A 13,189-nucleotide genomic window follows, 5' to 3' on the forward strand; every position below is an offset into this window, starting at 1 on the left:
TAATAATATTATAACTTTAAATGGTGACAGATGGTAACTAGACTTATCGTGGTGATCATCTCAAAATGTATATAAATGTTGAGTCATTTATGTGTATACTTGAAATTAATATAATATTATACTTCAACTGAAGTCAATTATAATTCAATTTTTAAAAAATAACCAAGCTGAAAAAAAACCTCCTCCAATTTGATATATTCTTGCCTTTAGAAGTGGTTTTTACTGCAAGAAATGCAATCATCAACCACAAATATTTACTGACCACCTATAACAATACATTTGCTGAAGAAACAAGATAAATAGAATGATTTTTTAAAGGTCCCTTTGTGTTTTAGCAGAATATTTAGGGAGGAGAGAAGAGTCAGGTTGGAGCACCTTAAACAAGTTTTAAACTATGTGTGTTTGCTTATAAAACCCATTTTCTAATTTAAAAAATTAATATGATCTCATTGGGAGATACTGGGGGAAAAAACAGAAAAATGTAAAGAAAATGAGAGTCACCCCTAATTACACCACAATAGAAAAGCACCTGTTAACAGTTTATTGTATATCTACCTATTCTTTTTCTAACTACTTATATTTCCATTTATCTTTATATTATTTACAAATTTGTTCTCAATTTATATATAATTTCACATCCTTTTTTGTTCCTTTAAAAACATATTTACACATTTTCCCATGATATTAGAAATCCTTCAAAAATCTAATTTTTAGTGGCTAGATTTTATAATAACTATGTTATATGGCTATATTTAATTATATATTATATAGCTATTATATTATGCTATGGCTACATAATAGAAGCCAGCATTTATTCAACATACTAAAATAGCAGCAATTGAATTTTTTCTCATGAGGAATTCCTTCTACTAGGATGTTGGGCCTTGTGGATGGATCATTTGATTTTGTCTTTTATTTCTTTATTTTAAAATTTATTTTATTGAAGTATAGTTGACTTACAATGTTGTGTTAATTTCTGCTGTACAGCAAAGTGATTCAGTTATATACATATATACATTCTTTTTTGTATTCTTTTCCATTATGGTTTATCACAAGATACTGAATATAGTTCCCTGTGCTATACAGTAGGACCTTGTTGTTTACCCATTCTATATATAATAGTTTGCATCTGCTAGTCCCAAATTCCCAATCCAACCCTCCCCTGCCTCCCCCTTCCCCTTGGCAACCACAAGTCTGCTCTATATGTCTGTGAATCTGTTTCCATTTCATAGATAAGTTCATTTGTCTCATATTTTAGATTCCACATATAAGTGATATCACATGGTATTTGTCTTTCTCTTTCTGACTTACTTCACTTAGTATGATAATCTCTAGGTCCATCCATGTTGCTGCAAATGGCGTTATTTCATTCTTTTTTATGGCCGAGTAGTATTCCATCTACACATCTTCTTTATCCATTCATCTGTCAGTGGACATTTAGGTAGTTTCCATGTCTTGGCCATTGTGAATGGTGAGCAGCAGTTGAATTTAATCCTCTGAAATCAGTGTAAGTTCAATAACATTATAATCCTCACAGGAGCAGATCTTATTACTGTACCTAACTCTTCACCTCTCCCTACAGACTAATGGTTCTCAACCAGGACAAATTTTGCCCTCTAGGGAACATTTGTTGATGTCTGGAGACATTTTGATTGTCACAATTATGAAGGGGCTTCTAGTGTGTAGAGGCCAGGAATGCTGCTGAACATTAAATGATTCGTAAGACAGCCCCCCACAAGGAAGGATCATCTGGTCCCAAAGGCCAAGAGTGCCAAGGTTGAGAATTCCTGCCATGGAGTCATAACCTTCACTGTGTGATTTGTTTTACTCCTTGACTTGAGGTTTGGTCTATGTGACTTGCTTTCGCCAGTAGAATGAGGTAGAAATTACAATGTGACATTGTCTTACGCATCTTCGCGTTTTCTTCTTGTGGCTCTTCTAGCACCACGTGAAGAGCATGCTTGTCGATCCCACTAGGATCAGAGAGAAGGATGAAGGACACATGGAGCAGGGTGTCCAAAAGACACACTGACCTGCGGGGAGCTGAGGCACCCAGCCCAGCCTCCATCAGGCCAACCCCAGCCAACCTGCACATGTGGAAGCTACGATAATTAATGATTGTTGTCTTAAGCCCCTGAGCTTGGGGGCAGTTTTTAATTTAGCAATAGCTAATTAATACATTAGGTGAAAAAACTAATTTGCTCCGGCTCACAAAGTTAGTAAGTCAAAGAGCTGTGTTTCAAACTCAGTCCTGGCTGACTGCAAAGTCCATTCGTAATGTTGAGACTATACTGTTTTTCTGATACCATCATTTATGTAATCATTCTTATGTTAGATAACTAAGTAATTTTCTGTATTTTGCAGTTGTAAAGAATATTTCTTTGGTTAACATCTTTTTACATATATATGTCCCTCCCATTCTGGTTTCTCTAGGATAAAATTTCTCTGTCAAAGGATATGGACTTTTTAAGGAACTTGATGCATTTTGACTGCATATTTTTAAGAAATTTGAATCATCCAAAGAATAATACTAATTTTAAAAATTCTAGTAATAATTTTGCAATATAAACATGTGCGAAATCATTATCTTGTACACTTTAAGCTTACACGTTATGTCAACATCTCAATAAACCTGGAAATAATAAACTAAAATGACACCTCCTCAAATTCTAATAATTAATTAAGAATTTAACATGTCCCAGAGCCAACATTAATTTTAGATAAAATATACAATGCATAAGGAATGCACCCTTAGGTAATGTTTATAAAATTTAAACTGTATGAGGAATGCTTCTATTACAGACAGCCGTGGGGTTTTATGCAAGATGCAATATATCTGTGCTCTCATATTATTATATTATCATTGGCTGCATCTTATAGTCAGATATAAGTTGATTCTTATATCTGGGAATATTGCAACCCATTTCTATAGCAATTTATTGTGAGGAGTCATTTTTAACAATCAATCAGTTACAAAAAAAAAAAAAAAAGTGGCCCTGTCTGAACAAGGCACTCCCTGAAGGTGAAGTAAGCAGCAACTGTGTGGCTGCAGAGGAGTTAAAGCTAGCTGAAGGGTGATGTTTTTCAGTGGTCCTACGTCTAAGAAAATGCATGTCGAACTGTGACATGTGAGTGATGTTACTTCTCCACTGTAAGCCTCGGTAAAAAAAAAATAGATGGGTGTAAATGGCTCCCTAAAGCCAGCGTGTGACCCCAGTGCGTAAAGCAGGATTTATTAGTGTTTATTTTCACTTAGTATAACCACTTCAGCCCTAGAACATCAGTGTCCAAACCCTCCTCCCAATAGATGGTAGTCAGCAAAAACTAAGGCAAACAAAGACCATTCTTGGTCTCCCTAAAAGGAGGGCGGAGGAGGCTGAGCCTGTAGATCTGAGGTAGGGAACCTAATAAACGACCCTTTGTGTTTTCAGACTTGTGATTTGACGTTGTCTTTAGAAGACCTCCAGGCAGAACTGACCCCACCTCCTCCGCCAAGCCCACCTGGCTTTGCTGCAGAGTCTAGCACCCAACTGCAGCTGTGCAGAGCCCAAGACCAGTGCGGTCTTCGTGGCCCTGCAACCTAGGGGTTTAAGACTCTGCCAGCACTGGCTTAAAGTTCTTAGTAATTTTATCTTTGAATTACTCGCTTTACAACTGAAGTCTGATAGAACAATGGAGCGTGAGCTGGGATCTTGGAGTGTCAGCTCGCTGGCCGTCCCACCTGCCACTGCCTCTCCCATCTCTGTCCCCATCCCCTCCCCACTCCCAACTGCTCCCCATCCTCCCCAGAGACAACTGTACCCCCCATCCTATGGCGACCGGGTCAGGGGGGGATTGGGAGGAGGAGAAACTCACTCTCAGCCCTTGGCCTCTGCCCCCAGCAAACACGGGGAAGGGAGAGAGGAGATTAACTTCCCCATCGTCATTGTGTCCTGTCCCCTTGTGCACCTTCTTCTCACACACTCCACCGCATTATTTACTAATTCAGTATTGTCGTGGTCAGAGGGGTCTATGTCTGAATGCTGTCTTCCTCTGGCTGGTTGCTGCCACTCTCCACGCCTCTCCCAGCAGTGGGGGTGTGCCTGTTCACTCTTTCTTTCTCTCCTCCAATTCCATAGTCATGAAGATAATAGTCATCATTTACAGTCTTAATATCTTCATCTTAGTAATGAGGAAACTTTACACTGAGAGGTCACATGGCTTGTTCAGGGTCACAGAACTAGCAAATGGCAGAGCCTAGACTTGAGCTGGATCTTGTGACTAAATCCAAATTCCAGATCCAGCCCTCCCCCCACTGTGGTCACTGGGGGCCTTGATTAGAGGACCTAATAAACGATGGTGAAGCCCAATTCCTGCCTGACCTCTCCGGTCTAAAGGTAATGGCTGCATTGAGCTCTCAGTAACTGCTGTTGCCTGGTGTTTAGACAGGATGCGGATAGAAAATGGAAGACAGTGAATACCTGGCCCATTGTATTGTGTATAATACCATGTTGCCTAGTGGCCTATGGAATATAACTGCCTGGATTTGAATTTTGGCTCTGCCACTTACTGTGTGTCCTTGGCCAAGTTGCTGACCTTTCTTGCCTCGTTTCCAAATCTATACAATGAGGATAATAATAGCAATTTTTTTAAACATCTTTATTGGAGTATAATTGCTTTACCATGGTGTGTTAGTTTCTGCTTTATAACAAAGTGAATCAGTTATACATATATATATATATCCCCATATCTCTTCCCTCTTGCGTCTCCCTCCCTGCCACCCTCCTTATCCCACCCCTCTAGGTGGTCACAAAGCACCGAGCTGATCTCCCTGTGCTATGTGGCTGCTTCCCACTAGCTATCTATTTTACATTTGGTAGTGTATTTATGTCCATGCCACTCTTTCACTTTGTCCCAGCTTACCCTTCCCATTTGTTTTTCTCTTTCTGACTTACTTCACTCTGTAAGACAGACTCTATGTCCATCCACCTCAGTACAAATAACTCAATTTCATTTCTTTTTATGGCTGAGTAATATTCCATTGTATATATGTGCCACATCTTCTTTATCCATTCATCTGTTGGTGGCAATTATTTTGTGGGGATGTTAAGGCTTCATGGTACCTGGTAATCTCTCAATAAATGTTAACTATCATAATGTGATAATATATAATTATTGTTACAATACAATCTTTCACTTTTTTTGGCAGCTTGGCATGGGGGTGGAATGAGGTGTGTGCCCATGTGTCCTTACCATCTTTGAACGTCAGTATTTTGGATGCTGAAATCTGACCCTGCAGCAATAACCTTCTGACTGTTCTCCTCACACTCTTACTTTCCCACCCCCTCATCCCCATAATCTCTATTTAGCTTCTAAAGTGACACCATGTAGGAAATTCAACCACCCTGAGGCAGCCGTGGTAGAAAGCACCACTAGCCAACAGCATCAACTGCCAGCCATGAGGGAAGATGTCTCTAAATTATTCCAGCCAGATGGTTGCTTTATGCAATCATTAAGTTTTGGGGTGGTTTGTTATGTAGCAATAATATTCAGAACAATGACACAAATATTGAAGTTATCAAACATATCAAACACAGATTAATCAGTTCAAAAGTAGATGACAAAAGGGAGATGTTCAGTGAAAAACTACTTATGAAAAAAAATCAAATAGAAATTCTAGAACTGGGACTTCCCTGGTGGCGCAGTGGTTAAAAATCTGCCTGCCAATGCAGGGAAGACGGGTTCGAGCCCTGGTCCAGGAAGATCCCACATGCTGCGGAGCAACTAAGCCCATGCACCACAACTACTGAGCCTGTGCTCTAGAGCCCGCATTCTGCAACTACTGAGCCCACACGCTGCAACTACTGAGGCCCACTCGCCTTGAGCCCATGCGCTGCAACAAGAGAAGCCACCACAATGAGAAGCCCATGCACCACAATGAAGAGTAGCCCCCACTCTCAGCAACTAGAGAAAGCCCACACGCAGCAATGAAGACCCAACACCAACAAAAATAAATAAAATAAAATAAAATAAATTTATATAAAAAAAGAAATTCTAGAACTAAAGAATACAATAATTAAAATCTATACATTAAAAGGAATTAGCAGCAATAAGACACAGTAAAGGCTAGGATTAGTGAGCTGGAAAACAGATCAGTAGAAAATACCCAGACTGAAGCATGGAGATAAAAAGTGATGGAAAGTGAAGAAGAGAGTGTGGGATGCACATGGAAAGAGTGAAAGGTCTAATATACGTGAAATTGGAGTCGTAGAAAGAGAGGAGAGAGAGAATACTGTGAAAAGCAGATTTGCAGAGGAAAGCCCCGAGAAACAAAAAAGAGGCTGATCATCTGACTTCTGCATTCAGGTTCAGTGAGATGTGAAAATAGGGGCATTCTCGGGACCTTGTGCAGTGACATCCAAGGTTTAGAAACAACAGAGAACTAAAGAGCAGGGAAAGTTTATGAGGTGAGAAAAGAGGATGATGAAATCTGAGGTACCCAGAAGAGAAGATTGAGATAACTAAATTGTAGACCACTGAAGGCCATGTCTAATTCTTTTCTTTTTTAAAGGCACTTGGCACATGACTGGCACAGAAAAGACTCTCACTATAACATTTGCTGAGTGAGGAGTATCTGTTCCACAGAGAGAAGGCTGTTGCTCACGCTGTTTAGGCTGCCTATTGAAGAGCTGCCTGGGGCAGCTAGACATCCTCCAGATGCTACCTTCATATCTTTTCATCACCTTCAGTCTTCATTTGTATTCTTGGCCAGAGATAAGACTTGAGAGGGGATTGAGGAGTGCTAGGATTTAGGACAGCAAGTTGATCAGCTTCCTTCATTCCTGCTCCCTCCCTCCCTTCCTTCCTTCCTTCCTTCCTCCCTTCCTTTCCTCATTAAATATTCCTTGGGCAGCCCCTAGTTTCTGGTCATCGGGCTGAGTACCATGCCCACAAAGATGAATAAAAAAAAGTCTCTGCTCTACTGAGAGGAACAAACAGTAAGTAAATAATTACAATTTAACCTTTGAGCACTAAAACCAAAGCACCACAGGGGCCCAGAGAAGGGATCAACTGGCTGACGGTCATGAGAATAAAGAAAGTTTCACGCAAAAGATGATGTTGGAGCCGTACATTCAAGGATAAGGGACAGATATGAGGCGGAGAGGCGGAAAGCCCACCCAGAGCAGCGGGCACAGTCTCAGAGGTGTGAAGGGCATGTGTGGCCAATGAGGTAATAGGTGGTATTTTGTTTTTTGTTTGTTTTTTTGGCCACACCACGCAGCTTGTGGGATCTTAGTTCCCCGACCAGGAATCGAACCCGGGCCCTCAGCAGTGAGAGCGCAGAGTCCTAACCACTGGACCACCAGGGAATTCCCAACAGCTGGTATCTTGGTGTGACTGGAGCACAGCCTGTAGAGGCCAGGGGACAGAGATTTCAGGAGAAAAGCTTGCAAAAAGAGATTGATGCCAGTAGATGTTTTGCACTTAGTCTGTTGGCATTGAGAAATGATGTACGGCTCCAGTGACTGACATGACTGTGATTGTGTTTTAGAAAATCATTCTGTCAAGAGAGGACTGTGAAGGGGGATTGGGAGCCAGCGGAGGTGGGGGTCGGGTAGGAAGAGCAGACTGGGCTTTGGCCGCATCAACTGGCTGACACAAATTCGACTGTTGTTCAGTTGAAACATGTTTCTCCATCATCTGAATGACCAATTTTTGCAGTCATTTGGGCCAGTCGTGCAGTTGATCCAAAGCAATTGTTAAGTCATCTCAGAACTCAAAATGACTACTGATCTCATGTTCTGAGCAGCCAAACAAGTTTGGAAGAACAAGCCTCTAGCAAGCCAGGAAGGGCTCATGTTAAAAGAACAGTAAGCTTCCATATTACATCCTTAGTGTATTGGCTAGAGCAGGACATTTAAGGGGTATTTCAGGTTTCAGAAAAAATGTGTGCGTGCTGGAAATCCAGCCCCAAAGCATTGCTTTTAAGCCAAGTAAGCATGGAGGGAAAGGTTCAGGTGAAGGTCACACAGCTGTGAGTGGATTAGTACTCAATGGGATTTTGCTGCAGAGAAATCCTCCAGTTTGCCTTCTGTACACAAAAGTGGTATAAAAAAATCCTTATCAAGATGGCTTTCCAGAAGCTGCACATACAGCTCCCTCTGGTCTCATCTGGCTTCTAGCTAGAAGCCGGTTTGTGGGAATTGCAAAACTTACTCCCTTCACTGCTGGGAGCCCCGCAAGGGCACTGGCTGAGACTGGGCTAGCCGTGCTTATTATTTTTTCCTCTGAACATTGTTGTATCCGGATTTGATGCCCGGAACTGCTGCGACCATTTTGCTAACACCAAGAGGGTGAAGCCAACACACAAAGGAGAACAGATCAAAGGGAACAGTAAGAAGCAGACCTGGAGCCTTGACATATACCTGTAGCCTGATCGTCTGCTGGATTTCTTGTTATGCAAAAAAAAAAAAATTCCTAATTCCCCCATTGTTTGTTTAAGTCACTTTGAGGGTGACTCTCTTACTTACAGATAAAAGCATCCTGAGTTATACTTTCTAAATACACATGGACGCAACACACATATGCACCCCCCCAAAATATCTCTTTTCTAACCAACATGCTTCTCCTTATGAGCCATTCTTTTTATTGGGGAATTTTCCTTCTACTGTAATACACATATCTCTTGGAGATCCTCTCTAAGACTTTTTATTTTTCTAAAAATTGGCTTAAATTTTGTTCTGTATTTTATTGAGTCCTTATTAAGTGCTAGACACTCTAGGCTGTGAGGATTTTAAATGGAGGTGGTCTTTAAATGCTCTTTTTTTTTTTAATTTGGCCATGCCACACACACCATGTGGGATCTTAGTTCCACGACCAGGGGTTGAACCTGCGACCCCTGCAGTGGAAGCACAGAGTCTTAACCACTGGACTGCCAGGGAGGTCCCTAAAGAATCATTTTTTTTTTTAAATGAAGAATTATCTCAGATGCCATCTCCATGGACTCCCCTCATTTTTACCACAAGGCTGATCAGCTTCCCCAGGCTGAGAGCGAGAAGTATAGAAGTGCTCGGTGGATGGGGAGAAGAGGATGGATTTGGTCCTGATACTCTGATTCATTGCTACTTCGAGGACATTTTTACTTTGCCTGCAGGAAAGAGAAAGTGATCTATTGTAACTATGATGAAAATGCACTCCCTTTCTGCCTTTCCTCCTTTCTCTTCTTTCCTTTAGAAAAAGGAAAGTTGGAAAGAGATGAGCTCAGCCTACGGGATGTGAAACCAGAGCTCAACAGGAGAAAAACCACTTGAAATGTCAAATCAAAATAGAATTCATTTGAAGATCTGGATCAACAGAGACCAGCACATGAATTGATCCCATGGACCCCTAAAATCTTCCCCAGAAATGATTTCTGGTTGGGAGATGGTACCAAAGGGGGTGAGAATGAGCTGGACTTCAGGACAGCTCCTACATGCCAATCAGGTCCAATTGAGTAACTGGTCAGACTGCCTTCAAGAATTATGACACGATTCAACCCATAGTATAATTTATTCCCTTTGACACATTTGCACATTTGTTTTCCTTGAATTCTCAAAAACGCAAGGTAGGTGAAGTGGCTATTATTATTCGTTGGCCAAAAGGTTCTTTCGGTTAGTTCTGTAAGATGGCTCTAGTAGCACTTAGTTGTCTTTAACTTAATTTGAAACAATTTTGTTAGATTGTATGTGACAGCTGTCATATCAGCATGCATTTTAAAAAAGACATCAAAATTGGTGAAATCTGTGTAGTAGCCTTTTTAATATTGAAGATGAAAGAAAAAAAGCAACATTTTCAGCATATTATGCTTTATTACTTCAAGAAAGGTAAAAACGCAACTGAAACACACAAAAAGACTTGTGCAGTGTATGGAGAAGGTGCTGTGACTGATTGAATGTGTCAAAGTGGTTTGCTAAATTTTGTGCTGGAGACTTCTCGCTGGACGATGCTCCACGGTAGGGTAGACCAGTTGAAGTTGATAGCGGTCAAATTGAGACATTAATTGAGAACAGTCAGTGTTGTACCACGCAGGAGATAGCTGACATACTCAAAATATCCAAATCAAGCGTTAAAAATCATTTGCACCAGCTTGGTTATGTCATTCGCTTTGATGTTTGGGTTCCACATAAGTTAAGTGAAGAAAACCTTCTTGACCATATTTCCTCATGCGATTCTCTACTTAAACGTAATGAAAACGTTCCGTTTTTAAAACAAATTGTGACACGCAATGAAAACTGGATACTGTACAATAATGTGGAACGGAAGAGATCATGGGGCAAGCGAAATGAACCACCACCAATCACATCAAAGGCCAGTCTTCATCCAAAGAAGGTGATGTTGTGTATATGGTGGGATTGGAAGGGAGTCCTCAATATGAGCTCCTTCCAGAAAACCAAATAATTAATTCCAACAAGTACTGCTCCCAGTTAGACCAACTGAAAGCAGCACTTGATGAAAAACATCCAGAATTAGTCAACAGAAAACACATAATCTTCCATCAGGATAACGCAAGACTGCACATTTCTTTGATGACCAGGCAAAAACTGTTAGAGCTTGGCTGGGAAGTCTTCATTCATCCGCTGTATTCACCAGACATTGCACCTTCGGATTTCCATTTGTTTCGTTCTTTACAAAATTCTCTTAATGGAAAAAATGTCAATTCCCTGGAAGACTGTAAAAGGCACCTGGAACAGTTCTTTGCTCAAAAAGATAAAAAGTTTTGGGAAGATGGGATTATGAAGTTGCCTGAAAAATGGCAGAAGGTAGTGGAACAAAAGGGTGAATACGTTGTTCAATAAAGTTCTTGCTGAAAATGAAAAATGTGTCTTTTATTTTTACTAAAAAACCTAAGGCACTTTTTTGCCAACCCAAATATTTTAATTTTGTGAATATAGAAGGTAAGCTACAGAAAGATTAAGTTTCTGATCCAAAATTTGAGACAGTTATTGCAGGGGCAAGACCAGCTCTCTGATCTCAAAACATGAAATTTGCTCTGCTTTCCACTCTGTTGTATCTCCCTCCCATGGGATTTGATGTAAGGCACTACACCTGAAAAAAACACATAAATGTGGCCCCATTGGTTCCATTCACCCCCTCACCACTCACCCCATTCTGTGTAGCCTCAGCAGGAAGTTGGGGCCAAAATTCAAAGGGCTCTTAAGAGCTACACACACAAGTTGGCCTGTGGATGCTTACGATTGACAGAGGACACAGGTGAATTCATCAATCAGGTACTCAACAAGCCTGTATCAAGTTCTTTTCACCTGCCCCCCTCCCTTATCTGCTTGGCACATTTGGGAGTACAAGAGAAGCACAGAGAACAGCCTCCCCGGTACTGAAGCAGCTCACACCCCTCTTGGAAGGCATGACCACGACTTAGGAGACAATCAAAAGTGGTAGGAGACAAGAGATAACTGAGTCCTAGATTTGGTTAAAACACAAAGAACAGTGCTAAATAACTCTTGGTTAAATGAATGAATTATTAGACTGGATACTCATGTTAGTTGACTTGGAGAGTATGTATATCAGTCAAAGTTAAAGGAGGGAAGCAGAATCACTAGAATAGACACACATACCACACACACACACACACACACACACACACACACACGCGCACACACACAACCACAGAGAACAATAGGAATTCACAAGGAAAAGATGACTGATGGATTCATGGGGAATGTGGGGCTTACACAAGGTCTTGAAGGATGGTGAGAATCTGGTGGTCAGGGGAGAAGTGGCAGGACATTTCAGGTAGAAGGAATGACAGCAGTCACATTGTCTGTGACTGAAGGAGTGCCAAAAAAAGCCTACTACATTTTCACATTCAAATCCCAAATACACACACACACACACACACACACACACACACACTCCAGATGTCACTTATTATTTACGAGTCTATAAAATGGGATCATACCAGTCATTACAGTGAATTGTAGTGAGGATTATAATAGATTATGTATGAAAATAGCCTAGCATAGTGTTCAATATATAGGAGGGTCTCAAAACCTGAAAAGAAACATGTCTTACTACTGCCTGATTCACAATTTTTAACCATGGGACTAATGCTGGCATGGATTTGGTAAAAGAGAAGAAACAAATGCAGGTATTTCTTAATCATTGATCAAGGCAAAGAAAAATGCATGAAAATGCATTAATAGACTTGATTTTTGACAATTGGATGTACTATAGTTCATAAGCCCTTTTCTGGGATAAGAAGGGAAATTTTTTTTTCTTTTGAAAGACTGGTGACTGCAGTGTACATTTTACAGAGCCAAATTGGGTAGGCTGGAGGGGCTCATGGCTGGGGCACTTGAAATGTAAGAAGATAGAGATGAAAAGGGTATATTTACTTCTCTGTGTGCCAGGAAGGAATTCATGTTTGTCTCCTGGGGCATCCGTAGAGATTTGGCTCCTAAGGGGTGTGTTCCTCTAATGAAAGGGAGCTGCTGTGCTATTTACGGGGGTTCTGATGAACTTCAGGAGTCCTTTTACTGAGTGATATGCAAGTTTGGGCCAGATCTGAACTGTTCAGGACAGCCAAAAGGAGGCTTAATATTGCCACCAGCAGCTCCCTTCTCTGCCTTTACATATTTATCACTCTTCTCTCTTAAATAAATCTTGAACAGATATTTTAAAATATTATTATTATTATTTTTTTTTTTGCATCGGCAGGCGGACGCGCAACCACTGCGCCACCAGGGAAGCCCCTAAAATATTATTTTTAAGTGGACTAAATTGGTCTACCACTTCTGGGTCAGGACTTGCATTCTGGTAGACCCAGGACATTAAATGACTCATTCTTTCCAGGGGTACCAATAACCACAGAAATCTCCCTAAGCCCCCTATAGAAACAAGATTATGTCATATTATGGCTTTTTAAAAATAATTTAAAGGCTATGATATTAACAGTGCATGACAAATTTCAAAGGATTTTATTGTGAAGCACAGATAAGAAAGGTTTTCTGGGACTTCCCTGGTGGCACAGTAGTTAAGAATCTACCTGACAATGCAGGGGACATGGGTTCGATCCCTGGTCCAGGAAGATCTCACATGTCATGGAGGAACTAAGCCCGTGTGCCACAACTACTGAGCCCATGTGCCACAACTATTGAAGCCCATGTGCCTAGAGCCCGTGCTCCGCCACAAGAGAAGCCACTGCAATGAGAAG

At 40.9% G+C, this 13,189-nt stretch overlaps 1 non-coding gene across 1 annotated transcript; it reads right to left on the minus strand.

Annotated features, from left to right (window-relative positions):
• Positions 1 to 7,276: 7,276 nt before the first annotated feature.
• Positions 7,277 to 7,349, minus strand: TRNAE-CUC (transfer RNA glutamic acid (anticodon CUC)). The gene has a single exon. It is a non-coding gene; the product is annotated as a tRNA-Glu (tRNA).
• Between the last annotated feature and the right edge of the window lie 5,840 nt (positions 7,350 to 13,189).

The sequence above is a fragment of the Physeter macrocephalus genome, chromosome 13 (assembly GCF_002837175.3).
Source record: "Physeter macrocephalus isolate SW-GA chromosome 13, ASM283717v5, whole genome shotgun sequence".
NCBI classification, from domain to species: Eukaryota; Metazoa; Chordata; class Mammalia; order Artiodactyla; family Physeteridae; genus Physeter; species Physeter macrocephalus.